The sequence below is a fragment of the Nomascus leucogenys genome, chromosome 22a (assembly GCF_006542625.1).
Source record: "Nomascus leucogenys isolate Asia chromosome 22a, Asia_NLE_v1, whole genome shotgun sequence".
Lineage (NCBI taxonomy): Eukaryota > Metazoa > Chordata > Mammalia > Primates > Hylobatidae > Nomascus > Nomascus leucogenys.
The window spans coordinates 37,617,399-37,635,276 of NC_044402.1; the positions used below are offsets into that span (position 1 = coordinate 37,617,399).

Consider the following 17,878-nt stretch of genomic DNA (forward strand, 5'->3'; position numbering starts at 1 on the left):
TTAGACGAAACAGATCTATTAAAGAAAGTGTCCCTGTCCGTGTGGGAGCTAAAAATAGTTGAAGATGTATCTTATAATAGAAATAAACAAAAATAAAATGAAATATATGATTAAATACCATTGAATTGTTTAATAAATGACTTGAAGTTCTGGGAAAAAAAACATCAGCTAAGATAGCAAATACTGAAAGTTTTACCTCAAGTGTCACTCGTATCAACTGGAAGTAGATGCCTAGAAAACTGTGTTGCCAGTGATTATGTGACTGCCAGACTCAGAAGGAAACAGCTTAGGGGCCAATGTTGGTCATGCCACAAGAATCAGAAGTATCAGCACTTTGCTACATCTTTTTCATGGTGTGCTGGCTATGTAGCATGACAGTTAAGCAAAGTGGTTGTAATGTACTAGACTTGGATTCTGCTGCTTGTTAGCTCTGGGACCTTAGGAAATTTATTCAACTTCTGGGCCTCAAGTTTTCTCAATTAAAAAGTGAAGATACTATATCTCAAAAAATGTTAGCTATTATCAATTAGTCTGTAGCTTCATGGAGGACAGAGCCAAGTCTGTCTCAGTCATCTTTACATCCCTGATATATGGTCCAACAAGCATCTTCTCTACACACACACACACACACACACACACACAATGGGAAGGGTATTTAAAAGAATTGGGATTGAAGAAGAACTATAAAAGATGGTTAGACTATTAAGTCAAGGAGCATGAGAGAAGAAGTTACTATTTGGGCAAAAACAAGTTGGCAAGACATGGAAACCAAATGAGTATGACAGTCACGGACTAAAGAAGAGACAGACAAGCCAGAAGGAAAGATAAATGGTATCCAAACAACTTCGACTTTGGAAAACACTAAGAGATCATCTCATTTATATTTCGTTTTGTGAAGAAAGACAACCGAAGCTCAGAGGAGTTTAAATAGCTTATAGTGGGAGATACTGGCATAGCTAAGATTACAACCCAGATTGCCTGACACATACTTCAGTGCTCACTTGGGAAGGAACTGGAAGAAAACGCTGGGAAGCTGGTCTAAAATCATATGATAGAGTTCTCCATATGGAAAGTTCACTCCTTACGTGATGAGGATTCCTCTGCTCTGTTACCAACAGAATAAAGCAGAATAAAATTCCCTGGAGGGCTCCTTTGTGGGACATGGCCACGGATAGTGAGGCCACAAAGCAAGCACTATTAATCAGCAAGAGTCAAGAATATGAACTAAAAACATTTCAAGCTTATTTATACAAAAAACAGTACCCAACAGTGCTGGTAAGTGGCGGAGCAATGGGCTGATGCTTGATTTAAGTGGAGATTAGATAAGGAAGCTAGGAGGAGAATTTCCTTTACCCTGAAAACACCACATTGTATTTGTAACGTGCCACATACTATCTGAAAGTGAAAACTACCCATAATGCTTTGCTTGATACTTTGCGGGCTTTTTTGTTTGTTTTCTTTTATGAAGAGCTCAAGATATTCTCTTAGATATTACTATTACTCATAACATCTATGCCCTTTTGTTTAGGGCCAGACATATTTCTAGTCTCATTTTATAATGGAGCAATAATTAATAGCCAAATATGAAAAAAATTCTGGTTTATTGACTCCTGTCACCTTATTTCTTATACTTGATGCTTGTCCTACCCAAAGACAAGAAACCAGCACCAAATGTCTTCCCTAGGTAGGTAAATGTTGCTCATTTTTATTTGTCATCTAATAAATAAATGCCAGATTTGGAGGTGGAAACTTCAAAGTGAAGTTGCCTCATCCTGAGAAAATGTTGGTGTCTGTTTACATCCATATATTAATGGAATAATCTTCCAGATCAGTCAGAGTACTTGAGACACAATCAATGATACATATGCCCCCATTGTTCTTAATTAGCTTCTGATTAAAATGTCTTCTCATGCTCTTCAAGCTTAATTGTTGTCACTGACATCCATGAAAGTACTCTTGCAAGGATTTCTGTATTGAGAATTAGAGGTAGAGAATCTATAGTGAAGCACTGTGTCCCCAGGAAGTTCTTCTCTCTCCCCTGATTATAATCAGTCTCTGACTGCCATCACACGAGAATTATAATACCTAGGTAATAAACACCCTGAAGACATACTGTGACTGTAATATTTGGGTTCTTCAGGCTAAGGGGCCCTGCAGTGGCAGGCTTTTGTGTTCAGCAGTGCTCAGCAGTTCCATTCTGAATTTTCTTTCATCAGTAGATAGTGTTTACTTCTCTTCTCCATTGGGATGTAAGCATTGCAGAGAAGAATTTGGGACTAAATTCCACCATAGTGTTTCTTTGCAGTGAACCTTGGGATTTTTTTTTTTTTTAAACATGGATGGTACCCTTAGCCAACTGCGTAGCAGATTTGTTTTTCTAAGTCTGGATGTGCATTGCAATCTTTGGGAAGTATTTTTTAGTCACAGATCCCTAAGCCATTTCCTAGTCCATTTAATCAGAATCTGTACAGAGGTTAAGAGCAAGGGCTCTGGAGTCAGCAGTCTGAGTTTGTATCCCGACTCTAAAATGCAAACCTGGGACAGGTATTTAAACCCAGTGCCTCAGTTTTCTCATGTATGAAAATGTAGTTAATTATATCTACCTCATGAGGGTGTGCTTAGAATAGCACCTGTCCCATATAAACACAATTTAAGTATTGGTTATGATGGTGGTAGAGGAAATGGAGCTAAGACTTGACTAAATCCTTCCTGAAGCCCATCCTACCTCTGGACATTTTAGATTGGGAAGTCAATAAACCCCTTTTATTTTTTAACTCTTTTTGAGTTTGGTTGTTCTGTTATTTTCAACTTACATGGATCCGGTGCTTAGGCTAGGCTGAGCAGCCTCATCTGGGCATTCTACCAATACAATAGAAAAAGCACCAGTCAGAAAACTTGAGTCCTAGTCCAAATGTGACTCTATCTAGGAGCATATGATTTCAGAAGCCTTGGCAGTGTTAATTTGATTACATATGAGCCTGGTCATTGACGTCCAATAATCTACGTACTAAAATGTCTCACCCCTCAATTCTGTTTATCTAATATATAAGGAGACTGAACTAGAAAAGCCTGAAGGGTGGCCAAGCTTAAGGAGTCAACATTTTTAATCTTCTCCTGGAGGCCAAGGCGTGGACTGAATTTTGTAGTGCATTGTACAAGCTCTTCTTCTCTTGCAGAGGAGTGTGATTCCCCTCCTCTTCGAAGATGAATAGGAGGGAGGTGTTGAATGCTGCTAATTCTCAGAATGGAAACCAAGGTAACAGGAGAAAACAATACCAGAGAGGTGCTGATTCTAGACAGCTTATGAATACAGAAATTACCTGTCTTTGTTACATGTTTGGAGCTGAGCCTTCCTATAATTTATCTATGCATCTCAAGAGGCTTTATACAATACACCGAGACATTTTCTTAAGTAGAAGAGACTAAAAAACAACATTAAAAAAAAGCAACAGTCCTTTTTGTCTGATTGTTCTTCCATGCTGCCTGTCCAAGACTGGTTTAAGGTAACCTGACTGTGCACATGTGTGCTTTAGGCTGTGGCTGTGCAGTATCCAAACACCCATTTGAGAAGTGAATTCTAAAACAGGGAACACAGACTGACCACTTAAAGGCTTAATGTTTAAAATCAGTACTTTTCATATAAAAATCCAGTTTTCTGGCCACTCTAGAACAAAAATCGGAAGATCTGGCAACACCAGATTGGCATTCCCCATCACAACAATAGGCTAATACTGAGCAGCAGCTGCCCCAGGACTGCGTCCAGTTTGCTGCAGTTCCTAACCTCCCTGACATCAGTGGGACTCAGAGGCTGGCAGTATTCACATTCAGCTTCTGCTCTTGTCTTCTCACACTTGGCCAGACTCACTCATTTCTACTAGTTGTTAGACATTCATAGATATTTGAGTTTGTAACTCTAGCTTGCCTTTAAACTTTGTCCACATCCAAGCTGATGAGTCTAAATTTACCTTTCTGAAAATCAAGTGGAATGCTTCAAATGGTACCACAAACAGTGAGGAAGAACACTGGCTCTATGATGTCATATAATCAGTTTAACTATTTACTTTCCAATAATTCCAGATGAGATTCTACAGGCATAGTAATGTTACTGCATGTATTATGAATGTCTAATGTGGATTAAGACCTTTGTGTATCACAAAGAAGTGACGGTTCTTTAGATTACCTAATGAGATGAATTGAGGAAGACTTCTGGAATAGGCCTCAAATAGCTTTAGAGATTAGCCTGAAGCCTTCTCTGCATTTTCCTCATTTCCTTTATGGAGCTTAGGTCAGAAACTGCTTTTCCAGCACCATCTATTAGGAGCACATGAAACGTCAGGCCAGATTTATGGATTCAGGACTTGACATTGGATCATAATTCAGTTTAAAGTAGAAGTAACAAGAATGCCACAAATGACTTGGAGCCAATTCCTTTGTGGTCACAAGAACAACACTAAAAAGAGAGCATTGGTTTCTTAAGCCAAGCCACTCCTCTTTCCATCCCTGCCCCAACTCTTGTTTTGGTACATATACTAGTTACGAAATACTAAGTATGCAATTACAACAAAGACCTAAAAGTCTGCTTACCATTTCTGCTACTTTTTTCAGACATCTGACTGTAAGCTTCTTCTCCATTACCACCATGTCCTGTCTTTTTTGTCCTCCCAGTTCCTCACTGCTACTGAATCTCTCTGCTTTTATGGGTGACTGCACCCTTCACCAAATTGTGACTGTGTGAAAAGAGCACATCTTATGCATTATTGCTCCCCCAATTCCTAAGCATGTTACTTCTGCACTGTAGAAGCTATTTATAGTTATTTAAATGATTGATGGCCTCCAGTACGTCAACCCTTCTTCTCATTCCAGGACATCAGTTTATTTCTGAATTCGTTTACTTACTACCAAACCCAAACCCCATCATCAGCCATCTTAGTGAATTCTTGCATTTCATTTTCTTTCATCTGTCTTTGCCAAGTTACCAGACTGTCAAGGGTGACCAGAAGTAGCTCTGTAACTAGAAGTTTTGAAGATATGTTTATGTGTTCTAAAGCAAATACACTCTGTAAAATAGTAACTGATACTTCACAGACATATAGTCTAGTCAGTTCTATCATAGCACATATTCCCCAAATGCTCTAGAATCTTCAGTTTCCCAACATCCCACACTCTTCAGTCTTACTAGATGACCTAATCCACCTATGAAATTTAAATAACCTCATTTTCGCTCCCTTAATTTCCTATTTCCCTTTTTAAAATATCATTGCATTGTTATTTCCCTATTTTTGTCCATCTTTGTTATCTAATTGATCAATTTGTTCATTTGTTCCTTCCCATCCCATAATCCCTGGGACTTTTTTCTGAATCCCTCTTCTCTCTTACACTCATCCTCCCTCTCTCTCTTTTCCTCTCCATTTCTATTCTGTTTGTTATTGTCTTACTTTCATTCACTTCTTTTATCTACAGAAGCTCTTTCAAAGGTTAACTGTGAGCTCACAATTGGCAAGTGCAAGCTGTTTCTAAATTCTATTCCTTCTAAACCCTTGCATTTTTCAGTGCTGTTTATCACTCATTTTACATTCTTTGTAACAGTAACTTTTTTGACACTGCCACATTTTTGTTCTATTACCTTTTCAAATACTTCTTACCTACTTCCCATTTTTGGCTCCTCCTTATCCCACGCTCTCAATCACACAGGTTTCTAATCAATTTTGTTTCTTCCTTCTTCTTTGTACCCCTTGTGCAATCAGTCCCCAAGTCCTGAAGTGTACTTCAGGGGACAAGAGACACATTTAACTTGCCATGTTGTCATCTAGTATTCAATTTGAACATCTCAGTCTCTTTTCAGGTGCCTAAGATGTTCTAGAAATATACTCTGGAAAACTTCAAGTCAGATATTAAAATCAGAAATGGGGCTAAAGCTATGAAAATCAGAAAAGTGGTTTACTAGTTGACATATAACAGGTGAGATGATGCTTGGGCATATTTATCTTCTGCTTCTACAGCTAGGTGGGGATTTAGTTCAGAGTAAATACATTTCTCATGCCCAAGCTCCAATTTACTCCCTTCCTACTATGAGGAGAAAAAGGAGAAATAAATTTTTTGTAACGGGGGATCATTTCTGTAGCAAGCGAGAAATCCAGCTGAAACAAGCTTAGGCCAAAGTAGGGGATGTATTCGCAGGCATGATTAGACTTGGGAAAGGGAAGCAGTGGCTCTGGGAAAACTAGAACAACTGATTATTTCTTATCCCCTAACCATACTTTTCTTTCACTATGTTCTCTTTGGTTAACTTTTTTGACAATACTTGAATCATGGCAACTTGAAGTCTGGGTTCAACACAGAAAAAAAATCTGTTTCCTGTAGCTCCAATTTGAAAAAAAGAAAATAGAAAAAACTTTGTAGGGCCAGTTCAGGAGATACACAAGGTGGGCCTCCCTAATCAGAAAATGCCAAACTTGAAATGTTCCAAAACCCAAAAGTTTTGAGCACCAACATAATGCCACAAGAGGAAAATTACACACCTGAAATCACGTAATAAGTTGCAGTCAAAATGCAGACAAAACATTGTTTCCTAAGGCTATGTGTATAGATGTATATGAAACATAAATAAAATTCTTGTTTAGACTTGGGTTCTATCCCCAAGATATGTCATTATGTTTGTGCAAATATTCCAAAATCAAAATATGTACGTATGTGAAATCTGCAACACTTCTGGTCCCAAGAAGCTCCCCCAATACCCCAATCCATCAGATTGCTTGTGCATATAGGGTCATACAAGAGGCTGACAGCTCTCATCTGCATAAAACAAGATCCATAAAATGAGGACCTATATAGCACCAACCTCAAGCCAAAATCAGTCCAGACTCAACGCTTGATCCTTATTTTAGTAGAACGACCAATCTTTATAAAGATTTGCTCTCAAATTTTAAGCATCCGTTCTTTCAGCCAGGAAAGTTGATTTTAATCTTTTAGCCCTGAAACTTTAACTGTTCCTAGTTAAAAAATCAGGATTTTATGTTATCTATGGATACTGAGTTCAGAGAGAAAGATTAAGTGCAGCCCTTGCTAGTCTTAGAATATCAGAAATCAAAATTACTTTGATAGAATTCACCAAATGGATTATATGGCAATGGTACTTGCATGCATTTTACAGGTGACAGAGCAATTTTATAAAACTCTTAAAACTGTCCATCAGGCTGGACTTAGGTTGACTTAATGTGGTGGTTGGGATGGCACAGGCCTGCAACAGAAGACAAGTGCAAAGCCATGCTGTTTCTCTGCTCCCTCTTCCCTCTGTTGTAGCATTGTCATTGCCACTTTCTTCCATCACTAGAGACCCCTAGGGAACCAAATGCCTCCATTACACTAAGACTTTCCCTTAATTTGAGGTCAGAGATATAAATTGGTGAAGAAATCTCTTTTTCTCACAGTTCAAGTTCCACATAAAGTATTAATTCCCAGATTATAACTCACTTGATATGATACCTAAATGATTAAAAATTATTCCAAAGACCTGGATAATACACTTATAAACTTATGGTCCCATTCTGACAGGCTTTTGTCAGCAAAATACTAAAGGGAGAGAAAAGTCCAGCATATTAGATTGTGGGTTACTATATGTGTCTGAAAATAGATGTAATGGAAATTTCAGAAAGCCAAACAATCAAATAGAGAGATAGCTGCCCCCATGCTTCTCTCAAATGGAAATCTTCTTTTTTGGGGTAATGCAATTGAAAACAATTTTCTATGTAAGACACAAAAACCACAGTTGAGAAATAAAAGTTTATAGAATCAGAAAATTCTTTCCAATCCATCTACCACAAAGGCTGATAAAAAATCAAAGCTTGGAACAAGTCGATACAGACCCCAATTCACAAATTCAGCTTGCCTTAGCTACTGCTGCCACTTTTTTTTTAAAATTGGATACTCAAGGTCAGTAGCTGTAGAATCAGTAATTGATAACGTATTGTGTTGAACTCACATGCGTAACAGTGAGTTCTATAACAAAGACTGCTATAGTAAGAAACTGTTGTTAATGCCTTCAGTGCTCCAAACAAAAAATAATACTAATGAATCTGCTGAGTACTGATGGAAAGGATGTAATACGCATTTCCACAGAAATGTCTTGTAATTTAGGATTAATTAATGTCCAATTATTGTAAGCTGTTACTAATAAATTTTAAAAGTCAGCTCTGCACTTCCATTTTGTAATGTTTTTATAAAACGGAACATTAGATGTTTTTAATCTTGTCTGTTCTTGCAAAATACCCCAGATAACATGCTGTTTTGCATTTCAAATAATACATACTCATTTAAATGCAAAACCAGGGTCCAATCAGAATAAGATGGCAATCAAATTACAATATTCAATGAAGAGTTTGCCAAGCTGACTTCATTAGTAAACTATCATGAATTTCAAGATCTTACAAGGTTTCTATTTGTTTGTACAACTGCAGAGGGCTCAATTACAGAGATTTGAGAGAGTCTAAAAATAACATCAGACTAATTAAAAGTTTCAACCGGATTTGGGCTAGCACTGTTTTGAAACTCTTTTTAATCCGTTTGACTTTCAAAATGGACTTAGGAAGCTAAGGCTCTGTTTTTAAACTATTGAATTAAAAACAAACAGGCGACAAAGAAAACAAACAAAAAACAGTGAAACCCGGAGCCTTCCTCTTTCTGGTGTTTAAGAAAACACAGAGGACTGTGCAGATCTGTCTGAAAAGACCAGCCGTGACAGTGCTGCTCCATGTCCTCTTGGGCTCCTAGGGGAACTCGGTGTCATTTTCTGGCACTATTGTGCATGTTGAAAACAAGCTGGAAGAAGCTGTAGCTTCAAGTTGCTGAATCTTTGAAAAATGCAGGCAAGAACTTCAGTCTTTGAAGTCATTTTCCCTTTGGGAGGTAAGATCCAGGTAATCAGGAAAAGCTCAGGAGGTCGGGCTATTATGATAATGCTCTGCCAGTGCAGTTGCTGCTCACGATATTACATCTTTTGGATCATCAAACTTTGTGGAAACTCCCAGCAAGGCTTCTGTCTCAACAGGTGCTTTCTTTGGCAAACAGGGCAGTGACAGGGTGTGGGATAGAAAGTACTTAGGTTGCCAATTTTTTTTCACATTTATCAGTGCAGTAGTGTGGTTCACTGAACATGGCAATATGGGAAAGGCTGTTGGATTTTTTTTTTTTAATTTTATTGTAAGTTCTGGGATACATGTACAGAATGTGCAGGTTTGTTACATAGATATACATGTGCCATGGTGGTTTGCTGCATCCATCAACCCATCATCTAGGTTTTAAGTCCCACATGCATTAGCTATTTGTCCTAATTCTATCCCTCCCCTTGTCCCCAGCCCCCAACAGGCCCCAATGTGTGTTGTTCCCCTCCCTGTGTCCATGTGTTCTCATTTTTCAACTCTCACTTAAGAGTGAGAACACGTGGTGTTTGGTTTTCCGTTTCTGTGTTAGTTTGCTGAGAATGATGGCTTCCAGCTTCATCCATGCCATTGCAAAGGACATGATCTCATTCTTTTTTTATGGCTGCATAATGTTCCATGTTGTATATGTGCCACATTTTCTTTATCCAGTCTATCACTGATGGACATTTGGGTTAGTTCTAAGTCTTTGTTATTGTAAATAGTGCTGCAATAAACATATGTGTGTGTGTGTGTCTTTATAGCAGAATAATTTATAATCCTTTGGGTATATGCCCAGTAATGAGATTGCTAGGTCAAATGGTATTTCTGGTTCTAGGTCCTTAAGGAATCGCCACACTGTCTTCCACAGTGGTTGAACTAATTTACACTCCCACCAACAGCATAAAGGCATTCCTATTTCTCCACATCCTTGCTAGCATCTGTTGTTTCCCGACTTTTTAATAATCACCATTCTAACTGGCGTGAGATGGTATCTCGTGGTTTTCATTTGCATTTCTCTAATGCAAATGATGATGAGCTTTTTTTCATGTTTCTTGGCCATATAAATGCTTCTTTTTTACCTCTTTATATTTCTGCTTGAACTGCCCTTGTTTTTTCTTTCTTCAACAGAGTTTTAAGAACTCTTGAGATTTTCCATAAGATATGAGATTTTCCTTAAGAAATGATTGTCTTTAAAGAAATGCTAACTTCTTACTCTAAAGCATCACAAAAATAAATCTCACTAATTTCAAGGTTTCCAAAGTTAAATACTGTAAATACTACATCCATTAAACTCCTGTTCTGGAGGTTATATAGGTATCAGAGCATCTGTCACTGCCACAGAAAAACATTAGCAGTAGCTAATGCTGAGGAAGAGTACAGCCTCGTAATTTGGTTTTATGTTGTGCCTATTAATGTACAAACTACGTTGCAAGTAGTGTTTATTCCTATGCCATTTAAATGAATGAAAGTGAGATTGTGGCCAAGGCAATGATATCATCATAAACTGAAGGAGGCAAGTGTGCCTTTCAGATCATCAGTGTAATGGTTGTGAGCCTCATTTCAGAGGCTGGGTTTTCTTTAGAGGACTTCTTTTATGCTTACGTATTTTTAAGGGCAATAACTCAGGAATAAAATATCGATGAGTGAGGGAACTCTAAATTCTTGTAAAGCTAACTCAATTATCTGTGCAAATGGGAGCATGGGTTGCATAAATCAACAACTTCCCAAGCTAATTCTCTGGTTGCAGTTTAGCCAATAGTTGCCACATTTCATCTTTTCTCTTCAACAAACCCTCTACTTTCTCTCTAACCAGAACTGTAGATAAACAACAAAATGGATCAGCTTGCATTTCATCTCACCTTCTCTTTTTATCCCTAAAGGCATGTCTGATGGATGGAAATGGTCTGAAGAGGAGGCAGGAGGAAAGGAGGGAAGCAAAAGAGCTGGAAAACACACCAGCTGGATAGCAAACCCCTGAAAAGTCCAGTATTGGGGGGAACTCACATAATTTCTAATTTTCATCAGAATCATGTCAAAACTTAGCAAATTCCAGTGTCAAGGCTGACAGAAATTACTTGGCAGTCAGATTTCATTTGTAGGGGGTTTTCTATATGACTGGATTTGTGCTGAGTACAATTTGGGTGGATCTTTGCAAATGAAAATGTCCCTAAGTTTAAAAAAAAAAAGTACTAGATGATCAAAGAAAATAATAGAGTGCCATAAGAAACACAGAAGTTCCTTAAAAAGTAGCTATATCTAGTGGAAATTGTTAGAGGACTGGAAGAAAAACATATCATTAAAGTTCAGTAGATGAACGGAGCTGATGTAGGAAAAAGATGCCAGTCCATTTCTATCAAAAAGAGATCAGAAAGCAGGAGAAAAATACCATCATTTTGTGAAAGTATTAGACGTGGGGTAATATATGAGTTCATCTGAAATATCACACAGCAGTCCCACTTGATGTTACCCACATACCATATTCCTTTATAGTATTTTTAACTTGAGAATACCTTACGTATCAGTTTAGGTAGCAATACTCCTAGGGATTATAAGTGTTAATTTATCAAATAATTCCTATTTTAATAGAAGTTTGCCTAGTTTAACTTTTGAATATTTTAACTTCCTTTTCACCATAATGGAGAACTGATTTTAAACACAATTACATAGTGGTTTTTTAAGAGGGGTACCTGTACTTTTCCAAGAAAAACAATGATCAGGATGAAATTGAGATCATAAATGAAGGTAACTCATACTTTTAAAAAACGAGATGGTAAGAAGAGAGATCAAGTCAATTTATCAAAAGAAGAAATGAAATAGGTAGCTATTTGCAGACACTGCTTTACAGGAGGAAGATGCTCATATGAACATACATGAATGTGTGTCTTATTAATGTCTACCCAATGCCCCCATGCCTTTCTAACAGAAATCCAGTATCCTTCACTGGATGTACACTGCCAGGAATCTTAATATACAGTAACATAATAAAAATAAAGAAAATGTTTTGCTTTCTCTTTTATCTGAGAGTCAGCCCTCGTTGCTACCAGACCACTATCGTGGTTTTTTCTTTCTTTTCTCCAGCACTGCCTTGATTCCCTGTCCATTCAAGCCCAGGTCTCCAGCCTCCTATACATTCTTTGAGCTCACTATATCCTTCCAATAAATTTGCTTCTGTTTGTTAGTCAAAGACCATTTCTGTTGCTCTCAGCAAAGTAATTATGAGATATGGAATCTTTAAGGCAGCTTAGAAACTGAGAGGACATCAAATGTGGTAAGAAAAAGAGAGGACCAATGTCACCAACACAGAGTTTTGAATCATGTCATTAAAAAAGAAAGTTGTTGGTTGTTGGCGCTGACTCACTATGGGAGTCTCAAGAGGTAAAAGTGATGCTAAGAAGACAGTATCTCCCAAAGAGACGTTTCCCTGGACACATATGCTTGACAAGCACCTGTGACCTTAGAGAAGGCTCTCTGTGAAGGTGTTAGACCAGTGGTCTTCGGTCTTTTTCCACCCCTGCATGCTGGAGGGATGAAAAGAAAGCTCATCAACACTATGTCCCCTAGAAGTAGTGATTCTGAGTTCTGGAGGTAGATCTGAACAGAGTGAAGGGGGCTGGAAAAGCCTTTTAGGTGATTCAAATACTTTCCTCCCCAACACCTGTCAGTTTCAAAAGACAACTGCTTTTGATGTTAGTAGACACGTTAAAATAAATTTTAAAAGTAAGGTTAAGTACTGACTAAGCAAAGGAGTCACAAAAAATATACCAGCAGTAAAATATAAGGTTATAAAATTCAAAAACAATTTAGTTACTCAGCCTTCTTATTTTAAATTTGGAGACACGGAGGCAAAAATAGCACATTCTCAGAGTTAACACAGCTTGTCTGTTAAGGCAGGTATTAGGGCTCTTGGTTCTTGAACCATGGCCCATTTCATTAAGACACATTGCTTTCTTATTTTTTAAAATATCTTCCTCCAAATAATATTGATTCTTAGTGCTGGTGTATAAGAGTAGTTACCTTGATCCATCATGACATATTAATCAAAAAAGATCAAAGATCTATCATGATATATTAATAAAGTTGCATGTTATAGGAAAAGTATTACTTGATGAATTATTACTACTTTCAGTACCAAATCATGATCTATAAGAGATACCACATGCAGGTTGCTACTTAAATTATAGATATAATACCTGAAATATTAGGACCTGTGTCCAAAATCATAATTGGCAAATTTAACCCATATTTATTGATGGTAAATATTACAAATCTGAACTAGGTAATGGTAATAAATATTATATTTTAGAAAAAATATATAACAGAAGCTCAAACACATTCTGTTTTCTCTTTACAAAAACGTCACCAGAAAGCTAAATGTTAAATTTCAGAAAATACATCAATCAGAAGCTCAAATTCAATTTACATTTTTCACCAAAAAAATTCACTAGCTAACTTTTTAAAGATAATTGTGACAAAATATTTAGAAGCACATATGTATATACATTGGGATACATCCTTCACAAAGACAATGAATGTCAATCCACATTAAATATCACTTCAAATACGTTTTAGATGCCCTTTGAGATAAGAAAATACTAAAAACATCTACATGTGAAATTGACTTCAGTAGTTGTTAGATCAACCACAATTTTCCACAAATAAAATAGTTTCATTTTTTTCAAAATAAAAGTATTTCTATCATTTTGGGCTGTCTTTGAATTTTTTTTTCTGGGTAGTCTTTTGTTCTTCTATACTTTTCAGTGTAGAAACTTAGCTGATGAAGTCATCAAGCAGTTATTTTATGCATTCCTATTTGGTTTTTGTCTTTCTATTTCTCATCATTCATTGATGATACAAACAGACTTGTCTTTTGACTGAAATTCCTTTTTTTATGGCTCATAATTTATGAAGAACATGGCCTTCTGTGATAAAGACCCATCAAAAGCATCATTATTCTGCATTTATTGGCATTGAACTGCCTGTTTTATCTGTTAGTATTAAAAGGTTCCGCTTTTTTTTTCTGTATCTGGCTATAGTCCTCTAATTTATCTCATCTCTATTATCTTCCGGGATAAGGCTTTGCCTTGGACTGTGGGTCAAAAAATCACATTATTAAAATTATCTTCAACATTCAAAATAAAAAATATTTCCATGCAATCTTATTTTGGTGAAGATGGCAAATGAATATCATTTAGCTCTTCTGAAGCTGATCTGATCTTTTGTACCTATTGCCTCTGGTAATGCTTTGCTATACAAGATGTACTGAAATAAATGATTTGTCCTTCGGTTCTTTCAATCCTGTGTTCTTTATCTGCTAATGGGGTTCCACATGCTTTGCTTTTCAAAACTCCTCAAGTTGCTGCATCGAATGATAAATGTTTTGCTGATCCCCTTTCCGAACACCAGCCACTGTAATCTGCATATTAACGACAAATGAGTAAAAATGGTTGGAAAGGGGGTTAAGAATTTAAATGCAGTAATGTTCAAGGTGAGGAAAAACTCAGAATGGAGGTGGACTAAGTCAAACAACAAAGACACTTCCAAGTTCTCAGGGTTCTCCACAAACTTCCACTCATTTGTGTTTAAAATCTAGAATTTGTCAGAGTGGCTTAAAAATCCTGCGTTGAAGCATGACATGAAGATTAATACTGTGTGCTGTTATTCCTTCTCATCTCATTAGTGGTGACATGTGTTTTGAGCTCTTCTGGATGGTAACCTGATTTCTACCTTCCCTGACCTCCCAAATTTGACTTGTCACTGCTGATTTAACCTTAGATTTGCATAATATTTACAAAATGCCCAGGAACCGGCAGAATTCAGAGTTAAAAAAGTAAATATAAGTAAGTTACAAGAACCAAGATTCCTTTGGCTATAGAACCAAAAGGAATCTTTAAAAACATGTAGTTAATTTCTTTCCTTTTGGCAGGACAATGCCTAAACCCTGCCTAAAAGGCAGGTATTGATCCTCCTTTTAAAGCCATCAAGCAAAGGTAAATTATACAACAGACCCTGGTGACCTGTTCAGGGTATCTCAATCCTATTAGAAACAAATTCATGTCAGATCTAACAACTTCATACCAAATGTCCTAACGTTTAACACAAAACAGAGACCTTATTTATCATGGTGTAGTGGAAACAGCCCTGGAGTCAGAATCTGAACAGCGGAGTCATTGCCTCTTTCTGGCTGTGGGCATATTTCAAGTCACTGAAATTCTGAGTCTACGTCTCTTCATCTGACAGAACTATATCAGCATAGTTTTTTTTTTTAAAGAACTGTGTACAATAGTTTAATTTTACTGTCATTGCTATTATTCTTAAATACAAGAACACACTCAGCACTTCCTAAGAAAGGGGCCCTTTGCTGGTAACGTGAAAAACAGAGGCATATTGTGTGGTCTTTGCCATTAAGGAGCTGAGCATTTCATAGAGAGAAAGAGAAATATCCAAAACTATGACCTAAATTGATAAAATAACATATTGCCACATATTAAATCATGAGTACAAGAAGAAAGTTCTATTGGAAGTCAGAGGAGGGCAATCTAATGTTTGCTAAAGCAGCCAGGAAGTCAGTATATTCCTGAAGACTGGCACATGCAGCTTCTGAAAAGAAGACAAGGCCAAATTGAGACTCATTTCTTAAACACAGTATTTTGGACTGAACATAAATGAATTGGGAGTAAAATGAACCCTTGTAATGCCTTGTATTGATAGCTAGGACATTATTCATTTATTCATTCAATAATGACAATTTCTCTACTATGTGCCAGATTAAAGAGATATAAATTAAAACATAGTGGCATTCTAAAAGAATCTTAAAGTTCAGTGGAAGAAAACTGAAACTAAGATAAATCAAATGACTCTCCTGCTTGGCCCAAATGAAAAATAGTATAGCCAGGATTCCAACTTAGTTGTGATGAGTTCCATATACCATTCTCTTTACACATTGTACCTCACATTTTTTCCCACATTCGTCTGTCTCTCTATCTGTCTCTCTCTCTCTCTCTCTCACACACACACACACACACACACACACACACACACACACACACATGCTACATACACATGTAGTTGAGGATGTAGCATGAAAATATACAACAATAAACTAGGTAGATTTTAGGAAATTATTTCCTTCTGTCTTTCACTATTCAAGCAGAAAGAAGAGCTTACCATGTACAGTGAACACGAGAAGAGATAATACAAAAGAATAAAGGTCCAATTTACTGGATTTTAAAATTTTAGATAGATTATGAAAATATCTAGTGGAAGTAATGAACTTGAAAATCGGAAGTTTTATTTTCAATAAATAAGCATTTAAGAAAAAAAAGTTTGTTTTTATTTTCTTATTCCAAACGTTCAGTTTTAAATATTAAAAATATTGAAAGTTCAAGGCATGAGTTTATAACTAAAACCACTGTTTTTTTTTAATTATACTCCAAATTATAGGGTACATGTACACACCATGCAGGTTTGTTACATATGTGTACATGTGCCATGTTGGTGTGCTGCACCCATCAACTCGCCATTTACATCAGGTATATCTCCCAATGCCATCCCTCCCCCTCCCCCACCCCCTCCTCCATGACAGGCCACGGTGTGTGATGTTCCCCACCCTGTGTCCAAGTGTTCTCATTGTTCAATTCCCACCTATGAGTGAGAACATGCAGTGTTTGGTTTTCTGTCCTTGTGATAGTTTGCTCAGAATGATGGTTTCCAGCTTCACCCATGTCCCTACAAAGGACATGGACTCATCCTTTTTTTGGCTGCGTAGTATTCCATGGTGTATATGTGCCACATTTTCTTAATCCAGTCTATCACTGATGGACATTTGGGTTGGTTCCAAGTTTTTGCTATTGTGAATAGTGCCGCAATAAACATACGTGTGCATGTGTCTTTATAGCAGCATGATTTATAGTCCTTTGGGTATATACCCAGTAATGGGATGGCTGGGTCAAATGGTATTTCTAGTTCTAGATCCTTGAGGAATCGCCGCACTGTCTTCCACAATGTAAAACCACTGTTTATACAAGAATGGTCTGCAAGCCATCTGTATCAGACATGTAGTATGTGTCATAAATTACGGGTTGTGGAGCCATACCCTAAGTCTACAAGGACAAAGACAGGATAATGTATTTTTACACACAACCCAATTTTCCTTATCCATTGTAAAGTTTGAGCAGCTCTGCTTAAACCTTATCATGGAGAAAAAGACATGATGAGATAGTCATTTTTCTGCTCAAAGAGGGTTATGTGTTTGGCCAGCAAAACAAAGAGAATTGGAGGGACATAACTGATGTAGAGATAACTGTTGTTCCCTGAGAAGGGTCCAGAACTCCAGCTGGGCTGAAAGGAACAGTTTGTGGCCAGTCGCGGTGGCTCACACCTGTAATCCCAGCACTTTAGGAAGCCAAGCGGGGTGGATCACTTGAACACAGCCTGGGCAACATGGTGAGACCCCATCTCTACCAAAAAATACAAAAACTAGCCAGGTACAGTGGTGCATGTTTGTAGTCCCAGCTACTTGGGAAGCTGAGGTGGGAGGATCGCTTGACACTGGGAGGTCTAGGCTGCAGTGAGCTGAGATTGCACCACATCACCCTGGGCAACAGAGTGAGACCCTGTCTCAAAAAAAAAAAAAAAAAAAAGAGTTCATGATAAGTAACATTTCTTCAATTTGACCTGATGTGTATTGAAGAAAACCAGCATCTGAGGCCCATGGAGAAAGAAAAAGAATAAACTTGGACAAAGAAACAGACGTGCATAAAGGGAAGACAATGGAAAGAGACACAAGGAGTAAATGGCCATCTACAAGAAAAGAGGCTTGGACAGATTCTCTCTGCTCAGCCCTCAGAGGGAACCAATCCTACTGACACTTTGATTTCAGACTTCTAGCCCCTGGTGTCATGCAGAAATGGGATTTAGTTACAAAGTTTACAGTTTTCCAGAGGAAAAACAGCCTGGAAAGTCAG

General features: G+C 37.4%; 1 non-coding gene across 1 annotated transcript; it reads left to right on the top strand.

Annotated features, from left to right (window-relative positions):
* The first annotated feature begins 17,556 nt into the window (after positions 1-17,556).
* Positions 17,557-17,621, top strand: LOC115832673. Its single transcript, XR_004028192.1, has one exon. It is a non-coding gene; the product is annotated as a small nucleolar RNA SNORD37 (small nucleolar RNA).
* Positions 17,622-17,878: the final 257 nt, after the last annotated feature.